General features: G+C 44.4%; 1 protein-coding gene across 9 annotated transcripts in view; it reads left to right on the top strand.

The window, feature by feature from the left end:
- Positions 1–201: 201 nt before the first annotated feature.
- ATP2B1 (ATPase plasma membrane Ca2+ transporting 1) overlaps positions 202–10,639 on the top strand; it is a 65,005-nt gene continuing 54,567 nt past the window's right edge. For 3 of the 9 annotated variants that reach the window (XM_083573411.1, XM_083573406.1, XM_083573413.1), the window contains exon 1: positions 641–844. The gene's annotated coding sequence lies outside the window, so the exon portion shown is untranslated. The other 6 variants (XM_083573409.1, XM_083573407.1, XM_083573410.1 and 3 more) reach the window with 4 other exon arrangements.

Genomic DNA, 10,639 nt, shown 5'->3' with positions numbered 1-10,639 from the left:
CAAACGCCTCAGCCCGACCCACATACGTCATGGAAACAAGCACGTCAGGCAACTCCGACCAATAGCGGGAGGTCGGGGAGGCGGAGAAAGCGGCACGCGCCGCCCCTTCAGGCGCCAGTGCCAATCGGAGGCTCCGCCCTTTCTCTCCCCCGCCTGCCCCCCCTCACCCGTGAAGGCGCCGCGCCTTCAGACCCCCGCCTCTTCCTCCAACCCAAGCGAGACCCTGTCACGTGACGGGGACCGGGGAGAGTGTGTGAGTGAGTGTGTGAGTGAGGGGGGGCGGTCGGGCCGGTTCGGAACCTGGTGGCTACCGTCGCTTTGGGGAGGAGGGCTCGCCTGAGGAGAAGCGGGCGAACGGACTAGTAAGTGGCCGACCTTCGCGGTGGAGAGCGAGCGAGCGAGCGTGCGGGCAGCGGAGAGGGAGAGCGAGCCGGGCCGCCTGTGGCTGGGAGGCGGCGAAGGCAGCGGCTCCCTCCCGCGCGGCATATGGCTCGGCGAAGGGAGCCGAGCGCTGCCCGCACGCCTGCCTGCCGCTGACTAGCGAGGGCGAGGCGCTGCTGCTGGGGAGCTACCGCGGAGGGCGGGGCAGGGCGCCCGGCTCCCTCCTCCTCCTCCCCCTCCCTCCTTCCTTCCCTCCCTCGCTCCGGCTGCTGCTGCTGCCGCCACCTCCTCTCTCCCTCCCTCTCTCCCTCCGTCCCCTCCCGGTCTCAGGCGGGCTTGGCTGGGGCTCGCGCGCTCTGGGGCGGGGTGGGGGGACCCTGTGCAGCAGGCAGGCACTGGAGGTGGAGGCGGCGGCGGCGGCGCTGGCCGCGTGTGGGGCTTGGCGGCGGCGGCGGACCCTGAGGTAAGAGGCGGAAGGGTGGGCAGCGTGCGGCCGGGCAGCCCCAAGAGAGGACGCGGCGAGGGCGTCGGACGGGGCACCTCCGGAGGCGCAGGTGGCGAGGCGCCGCGGAGCAGCGCAGGCCAGGCGGGCTGGGGGATTAGCCTGCCGGAAGGAGGCGGCCGCGGGGTGGGGGTGAGGGGCAGGAGACCTGGGCCCTGCCCGCGTCGCTCCTTCCCACGGGAGCCCACGCCGGCCGCCTCGAAGCCAGGCGCGGCGTGACCTTGAGGGCAGCCCGGGAGCAGCGCCTCCGGCCGCCCGCCCGCCACCTTCTCGCCGGGCCGGCAGCTGGGCGAGGGAAAGGGAGAGAGCTCTCCCCTCATGCCCCTCCGGTTGGTCAGCGTTCATCTCCCCGTCCGCCGACGCGCGGCGGCGGCTGCTGCTGCTGCTCTTTAGAATGGGCCGCCGGGCGCCCGTTAGGTGAAGGTGCTTCTTGGTCTCCGGTTTGCTCTGCCGGGCTAAGTAGCCGGGATTACGCCGCCGCCAATGCACGGCATTATCATCCTCGGCAGCCTTGAGCTTCTATTTACCCGCCCTGCGGGGCGCCCAGCCGCCCGGCCAGCCTCTCTCCTCTTGGGGAAGGGAGTCGGGAGCAGAGGAGCCGAGGGTCCTCCTGCTCCTACCTGCTAAGCCTGACTCCTTGCTTTCAAGTCCGGGGTTGTGGTTGGGAATAGAGCGGAATGTCAGGCTTCTCTCTCTCCCCCTCTGTGTGGTTTATCACGACGTTAAAGTGATTTACTAATGGCTTAGTTGCATGTGTCGCTTATGAACATTTTGGAAGCGCCCTCGAATGCCGCGTGGGCCGGCGAGGCTGACCAAAGCAGCCTCCCCGGGGCAAGCGTCTGTATGTGAGGAAGGTGGCGTTAGGATTTATCCCATTTCATCGAAAGTTTTCATGACCCTGCCATCTCCGCCAAGTGGTATGCCTAAGCTTTGGATGTGACCACCACGTGAGTTCATGAAGATGCCTTCTCGGTGCCAGTAGTGGGATGAGGTGTGGGATTGAGGGGGAAGATTGCTGCGTGTACTTCATAGGAAGAAAGTGCTGCCTGTTTGCCACACTACTACCTGCCCAAAGGGAACTTAGATGGGTGACCAGGAATATCTTCACATTCATCTTCCAGACAGCTGGCACGTATACTTCCTGGATGTAAAAAGTTGGATGTAGTTGGAGGAAAAACTTTTGTGAGCAACTTACCTGGAAACTAACTGATAAACGTTTGGAGTATCTGACCTTGTTGTTGCCAATTTGTACCTACTGTAACCACTCCTAATGTAGAAGACTATGCTGGCAAAGATCCAGTTTCATTAAAACAAGGTAGGAGGTTCCTGGTTGAAGTACCTATCTCTTCTTGGTCTGCAGATTTGATTAAATTCTGTTGTAAGAGTCTTGAATAATGTCATTTTTCCTTGTGCTATACTTATCCCCCACCCCCACCCCTTTGAGATGTTTAAGATAACTGAACTGCTTTGCTCGCATTCTACGAATGCAAGTATAGGAACTCAAGGTATTTGCTGATTCACAGAGTAGTATGCCTTGCCTTTTATCATTGTAAATCAAGCTTAGGTTGCTCATCCATTTAAGAGTTGGTGGCTGAGACTGGGAGCCTGCAAGTCCCTGGTTGAAAATTTATCTCTGCCATTAATTCACTTGTTGCCCTTAAAACATGCCTCTATTATTGTAGCTTCAGCCTACCCCCTGCCAAAGATATATGAAGTATGTGAGGTTAATAATTCTTTAGCAATTTCCAAAAGAAACAGAAATGTAAAATATTACTATGCCATAAAGCAATCTTCCTCAGTGTGGTTCCCTTCAGATACTGCTGGACTACAATCCCCATCATCTCTGACCATTGGCTATGCTGACTGAGGCTGATGGGAGTTACTGTTGGATGAAATTCATAGGCCAACACATTGTGAAAGGCAGCCATAGAAACTGGGGATAGATATGACACTCACATAGTATATGTATACAACCAAATGCAGATCCTGTGGCAATGAGAACAAAGCGAAGGGTGTCAAAAGGCACAGTGCATCACTATGTAGAATTTATATTCATACAAGAGATACCATAGGAATACTAGAAATGCACACTACATCCATACCCGATGTAGTCTCTTGGTCTTTTGTCTCTTGCTCAAAACAACCCCCATTGGCAGTTGATCTTAAATACTAATATTTAGTATTTTTCTTATAGTAATTAGGCTAAGTATGAAGAAATAATCACACATGGAATAAGTACCTTTCAGTACCTTATGGTCCTTAACATTTTAGAACTTCAGTTCCAATTGTAGAAGTCTACATGATCATCAGATCAGACGTGACAGTATTTATGGCGTAGTGGATGCAAATAGAAAAATGAGTTGAAATAAAAGATGGATCAAACTGTTTCTGAATTAGGTGTTGATCTATTTGTAAAACAGTTTCTTGTGTGGATTGATGCAGTGGTAGCAAATCTATCACCTAGATGGCTGTCTTTATGGAGAAAGAGGAGCATAGCTATGTGTGTTGATGCTCTGATTATGACAAGGGGAGCATTTCCTATTATTGATTAGCAGTGCCCCTTCTAATATTATAGTACTACTTTTTCTTATTGAGTTTATAACATTGAGTATTGGGGTCGCTCAGTTGTCTAAAGGAGACTGGGCTTGATGAACCAGTAATCTAACTTGGCATAATGCAGCTTCCTAAGTTTCTACAACATATTTCCAATATGAAACCCCATGACTGTTTCTGGTTAGCATGAGCTCACTATCTTTCATCTGTCAAAGTTTAAAACTCAGAATTAGCAAGGTGCATGGTGTGTTTCAAAAATGACACACAGGCTACATGATATCTATACTTATCATCTCTATAGTTATTTCTGGGCAGTACCACTGGTGTTACAAATACACAATAACGATAATAGTGAATATTTGTACTAAAATGTGTGTTACCTTGCAAGTTGTATTTCTATTAAAATCAAGCCAGAGGGAAGCAGATGCCTTTGCATTTTGCCTCTACTTAATGGCTGTGTTCCACAGACTATAACTGCAACTGAATACGCTGAAATCCCATCCTTGTGTATTGCGAAATTAAGTAATAGCAAGCAGTCATTGGTTGTTGGGTTTGTAAATATAGATTATTTTAGGTGATCTGTTCTGAAATGGTTGTAGCAACCTCATTTATAAATGTTTCACAGGTGACAACTTGAGTACTGTGGCTCATTCCGAATGGTTTTTGACATGAGATTAAAAACAGATTTGTTCACAATGAATTTAAATTCTATTTTTTGAAGGAAAAACTTCTAGATTTATCTGTTGTGTTCAGCAATATTTCTTTTGAAATACTTTACTCATGATACAGTTAGTCTTGGCATGAAGATAGCAGGTGGTAAACCTTGTAAGATTCTAAAAACCAGCAAAAGTGACTCTCATGAAGATTTAAACACTTTATTATTGGGCACACATGTTGGTAGGTTATTGTCCAACTGCCTCGGGATCCAGTTTCTAATAAAGGCAAGAGACAGTGTTTCTTCTTGGATAGTTGGTAGTGATTGGACTGTATATTTTAGGTGCGTAGTGGAAAAGATTAACCCTGTACATATGAAAATACTTGTTTAATGGTTTAGTTTGCTTGTTGATAAGGCATGCTGTCCCTTATCCTTTGCATAATAAACCTATATATATATAAACACACACACACACACACATGTGTGTGTGTGTGTGTGTGTGTGTGTGTGTTGCAGGTTGTAATGGGGAATTTTCCTTAAAATGTAAATCTTTTGTATGCTAAGAAAAATGGTTTCATTTTACCTTGAACACTGGAGTTTATGGGCATACACACCTTATACAACTGGTGATGGTAGTAGAAAGTACTTGCTATCCATGTATGTTTGGATCTTGCAAATTGGGTTGTAATTCTATGTGTGGTTACCTTGCAGTAAGTGCTATTGAATTACATTAGGAATTACTTCTGAGTGAGCATGCATAGGGTTGCACTGTTGTGTAGTTTCTATCTAGGGAGGAGGCAGCTTATCTAGCACCAAAGACCACCATCATGCTACGTATTATAAGTAGAAAAGCTGTAGCTCTTATATTTCATGTAACTTCCATTTATCAGAGCTAATGAATACCTTATATCTAATCTGAACTTCATATTAAAATGGTGTGTGTGTATCTGTCTGTCTGTCTCAGTCAGCCATTTTGGATGCTGGCAAGGTACTGGATGCTGGATCATGGTGATAATAGTTGGCAGATCTTGTAGTCCAGAAGAATGGATCCAACGTTTAATCAAGTAGAAGCATAGGTTTGGGGTACTTTTAGAGTATAAGGCAACTTAAGGTACCGGTCATGGGCCTATAACGCTTTAAACATGGTTGGGACCTAGATAGTTTCCCCCAATGTACATAATAACCTCTCATGTTATGTGCTCTGAACTCTTATGGAAGCCTTTCTGAACTAAATTTAAATGGGTATACAGATACACATTTGTGGATCTCATTCATTTGGTACCTAGTTATGCTATCGTCTTGCCTGTATGTTCCTGATGTTGTAAAATATAATCTCAAATATACCATAAAATTGAAAAGCAGAAGTTGACAGGCCTTGCAATAGAAATGCAAATACCTTCAGAGTTGCTAACTCTGCCTTTTAAGTTTTGAAGCAACACTTAGCAGCTCCCTCCTTCACTTAACAGGATTCTTTCTCCCAGCTGCCTTTCTCTTTTCTTTTTACTTGTACCTCATGTTGCCCTACTTCTTCTGTAGAGCTGCTGCCCATACCTTTGCTTCATTTCTAAGTATAGAAAACATATTCTGTTGCTGGCTGCACATATACTTTCTTGTACTCCAGGATTTAAAGTGCCAGGAGTAGTTCTTCACAGTGATGGAGCAGTGTGCAGTTTTCAGCAAGCAGGTGAGTGGGGAATTGCATGGCTGCACTAGGTGCTTTCATGCTAGGCATAAATTCCTATCTCCAAACTTGTGGTCAAGTGTTCAAGAAAGTAGATGTTCATATACGTTACCATGTCCATGTGGTGTAATATACCAACTGTCCAGGGAAACTCACGTCATACATTTGTCCCCAGGAAACCTTTTGAATCATAGATCAGACCCCCATCTCCATTTGTGATACACCTGATGCTTCAGAGTAGGAAGAGACAACCCAAAGCACTGAGGGCTATTTTTATTTTTGTTAAAAGAGGGCTGCACAGCTATTTTAATTTCAGAACAGTCTGTGTCTGAATACAATTCAGTCTGACAATCTTTTGCACATAACACATTCTATCTGTACTAACCTATTAAAACATTCTCTCCCTATATTTCTCTCTCCACACATTGGAGCATGCACACTTTTCTCAACAGTCTGTTGCCATCTCCTTATATTTCCTTTCCACCTGGGGTCTCTGTGCCTCTACCTCTAATCCTTCTTTTTTCTTTGCACTCTGTGGCACTCTCATGTTTCCATACCAGCAGGTTTTTCTGCACATCCTTTCTGTTTTTCACTTTTTCTGCCGCAAAGTCTATCTGCACCTACATCTTTTAACATTTACTCTTTTTTTTTGTTCACTCCTTAATGTGCTACTCTGAGAGCTTGCTACCCATTTTTCTTTCTTGTACATCTACATCGTTGTTTATATCTCCGTACTTCCATTGGTTTCTTCACTCACATATTTAAATCTATCTTTTCTAGGGTTGCCAACTGACCAGACAACCCATGCTGGCCTGTTTTTCAGCCTTGAACAGCAGCTTCTGCAGAATCTAGTGCACTAGGCTGAATATCTTTATTAAACAATGGCACCTAATAATATCTGCCTTTAAAGGCACAGCTAGCCTGATCAGTTGAAGAGCTAGAAACCCTACTTTCCCAGAATGGCAGATTAGACTTCCAGCAGTTCACATGGTGAGATCTTCATATAACAGGTAGAGCACATAGTTAAATTGATTGGTTGAAACACAATGGAAAAACTGATGCCAACTCTACTGAAAACTGTTTGAAAAACACAAAACATAACTGAAGTGTGTCGATATGACACTGAAGCCTGGCTCACAAATAAGACTGCAAACAATGAGTTTTAGAATCTCCCTGGCAGTCCGGGGCTGTACATATCCAAGGAGTGGGACGTAGTTGGTTTGCATGATGTACGTTAGGCAGGTTTTGCCACTGAAACGTGTCCCCACACCCTTCCTGAGAAAGAGGAAAGGCTTGGAGAGTAGATCTTGCTTGCGGCCTGTGAGTCTTAATTAATGTATCAGATAAGAATATTAAAATCTTTTTTCTCAGATCTGACAATCTTGACGTGTAGTTGTTTTGAGACATCACAAAAATGTTATACTTAAAGTCTTCTCTGATAACCCAACTATCCATTTGTGTCCAGTTAATAACTATTGAACCTGCCCTTTTCCATTTTCTCTAGTCTTTGAGGCCCTCCCAAGTCATACCGAGTTATTTCCTGCTTCAGTGTGTCAACTGACTGTTCAACCATGATTTTCAGGTAGCCTTTGGCGAGTTGCTGTCTAATGCTGTTTTTCTACTGGAAAGCATCATGGAACAAAGCAAATTTTGTCAGTATGTTGCATTTTCCTTTCAAAAGATTCCAAATATCCAGAGGCTGATGACAGATCCCTTCAATCTGAAGAAAGTACAGTAGTACCTCATTTTGCGACCGGGATCTGTTCTGGAGCCCCGGTCACTGGCCGAAAAGGACACTGGACAAAGCACACACACGCGGAGTGAATTGCGCTTCTGCCATGCACAAAGTGCGATTTAGCACTTCTGCACATGCGCAAGTGGCGAACCCGGAAGTAACCCGTTCCGGTACTTCTGGGTATGCCGCAGACATTCAATGGAACGGGCGCTCGACAAGGCAGATGCTAGATGAGGTACCGCTGTATCTTTCTGCAGACATCGGCAGGACTTTTATTTTGCATGATAGCCAGCCACTATTTGTGGTTGTCCTGGTGCCTGTCAAACATTTGACATCAGCAGAGGCTTGTGGAAAGGGAGAGGCATTTTATGTGGCCATCATGCTAAACTCCTACAGAAGGCATATGCAGCTTTTTACTGCTTTTTGCAAAAGCTCACCACAAACACTCCTGCTTTCCACTATGTTTCTGCAGTTTGTGGGTTGTGAAGGCAGAGGTGATCTTTGTTAAAGGAGTGAGTTGAACCTTTGATCTTGCCACCTAATCCCTTACGTTTTGTATTTTTCTCTAATAAGTTTACAATAAGCACCTTTTCAGCTTTAGCACCTCCATGTTAGAATACTTGTCAGTGGCCTGGTTAGCATATCACATTAAACCAGTGTTTCCCAAACTTGGGTTGCCAGTTGTTTTTGGACTACAATTCCCATCATTCTTGACCACATCTAGGGATGATGGGAGTTGTAGTCCAAAAACAGCTGAAGATCCAAGTTTGGGAAACACTCCATTATATCATAGTTGGGTGCTTTCCCTAAGGAAAATGCTATTTTATTCAAAGTATTTTGAGAACAGATGAATTCTGTTGGCTATATACGCTTGCACATCTTAAATTGTAGATGGTTGAAGTTTTTTGTGCTGGGTTTTGTAATCAGGCTCGGTACTAAGGCTGGTTTTGTGTTGACTGCTACCTGAAAGGTGCTTCAATGACCATAAAGTCTAAATTGGCAGTTTGGTCAATAGTACACACACCTGCTATTGGCATTCTGACTATTAAGTGACTATTAAGTGGTACCAGAAATACATTATTAAAAACAATGGGTTTTTCCTTGTTAGCAAATTTATTCATACTTCATCTATTGACAAGTTCATGACAAACTAAGATTGCTTTAATCAGGTTAACTGCCATATACTATACATTTGAGAAAGCTGAGTCAGACATTTGGCCATATGTACATTTAAAATACTCAGGTTTCCACATGCCAGTTTAAAGCTTACCACTCCAGGGTCAGAGACAATATACCTCTGCATACCAGTTGCTGGGAACACAGTGTGGGGGGGGAAGTACTATTGCACTTGGGTTCTGCTTGTGGATTTCCCATAGGCATCTGGTTGGCCACTGTGAGAACAGGTTGCTGGACCAGATGGGCCTTTGGCTTAATCCACTTAAGAGTCAGAATTTCTATATATGTGCATGTATCAGTTATCAATTCTATCTCAGCGTTCTCATGTATAGAAAGGAATGCCTCTGTATTGTATTTCTTGTACAGTATTTATAGACGATTGTAGTTAAGTTGTATACAACATGTTTAAATAGAATAAAGATGGCGCTGTTACTTTCCTTGCAATTGTAATTTTTGTTTGTTTAAGAATGCTGTTTATGTTACGCGTTCGTTCTTTAAAATCTGCTGACTGATTAATTGGAGGTACCTTTTTAATTTAATTGAACAACTATTTAAGGTTGTAGTATAATTTATACTGATTTGAGGTGATATGTTTGTCTCTGACATCAGGGCCACTTAACACCTGCGAATCCTTTCATATTTGTTTTGTCTCTGATTTGCAGCTTAGTGTGTGAATTACTTCTATTGAATTACTTTTATTGAAAAATAGTGTTTGAGGTGATAAGGGAACACTTCAGCATGCATTGCTTGATGTTGCAGTAATAGTAATGTACATGCATGTGTTGCTTGCCCTTAATCTCTTTCAGTCTTTAAAATAATGGCTTTTCTAAAATCAGACTAGTGTAGTCTGAGGAAAGAGCGTAGAATACCTGGGCAGGTATCAAATCCTGCTCCAGTGTATTATCGTAGCACACCTGTGAGTGATTTAAAACCTCTGGTCGAATCCTTATGCACTTTGTTTGAATCTTGGTTGAATAGCAACTTTTTGGGGTACAGGATGTGGCTGCTGTAAGAAAGGGAACTAGAAAAGTGTTTGTATTTGCAGCCATAGCTCAAAGCTCATCAGTAGTAGTAGGTACTTGAAAAGGGTTTTTTTGACTATACACCCTGTTGAAGCAGAAGAGAAATTTAATTTTGGTTTAAACTGGATGGTTGTGCCTTAGGGGTAGAAATTTTCCTCTTGTCAGTACAAACATTTAAATAATTTGGGCTCTTTTGACTCAAAAAGCTGTAGTTTAGAAGTGGTTTGGAGAAAGGAAAACTACCTTTCATGTTGAATGGATAAATTAAAGCATTATGGAAAGTTTCTGTGTTTGAGAGGCTGGTTATCTTTATAAACTTTGGGTAGGATATAAGTATTTTAATTGAAGGCTCTTTCCCTTTTAAAAGCAAGCAATCCCCTTCCTCTTTATAGAACAAAGCACTCCCACCCCCCATTGCTATGTCCAGTGTATCACTAGTTCCCTCTGCCCCTTTCATTCCTACTTTCCTCAATGAATAGATGGTTAGCCTTGTAAATTGGTCAAATATTGCCTATTGTGTTAGAGTGTTTTTAATAAGTTATGTCATAAAGCAAAATGATTTTTCTAGTTGGAGATCTGCACCTTGTAGTGGCATAATGTGATGGAAAAGTTAGGTGTAAAACCTGCCTGCTCACCAATTCAAGAGGAGTTTTGTGTTACATGCATTACTTAGGTGTAGGCGATCCCTTCCCTGTACAGTAGCACCTTGGCTTACATTACCCTTGGTAACGAAAAGTTTGGGTTGCGAAAGCGGCAAACCCAGAAGTGTTTCGCCATGCGTGCGTGCATGCACAGAAGTGGTCCCTCCAGTTCCGGAAACCTTGGGATCTGACTGGAACTCTGGAACGGATCCCGTCCGCAACCGGAGGTACTACTGTACTAGGTCGATAAACATGTTTAAAAGCCAACATCTTTTTTAAATGGCTGTTAAGTT

Source organism: Podarcis filfolensis, assembly GCF_964270895.1.
Source record: "Podarcis filfolensis genome assembly, chromosome: 10".
Taxonomy (NCBI): Eukaryota; Metazoa; Chordata; class Lepidosauria; order Squamata; family Lacertidae; genus Podarcis; species Podarcis filfolensis.
The sequence above is the reverse complement of the archived record's forward strand: the minus strand, read 5'-3'. Positions and strand labels throughout refer to the sequence as shown.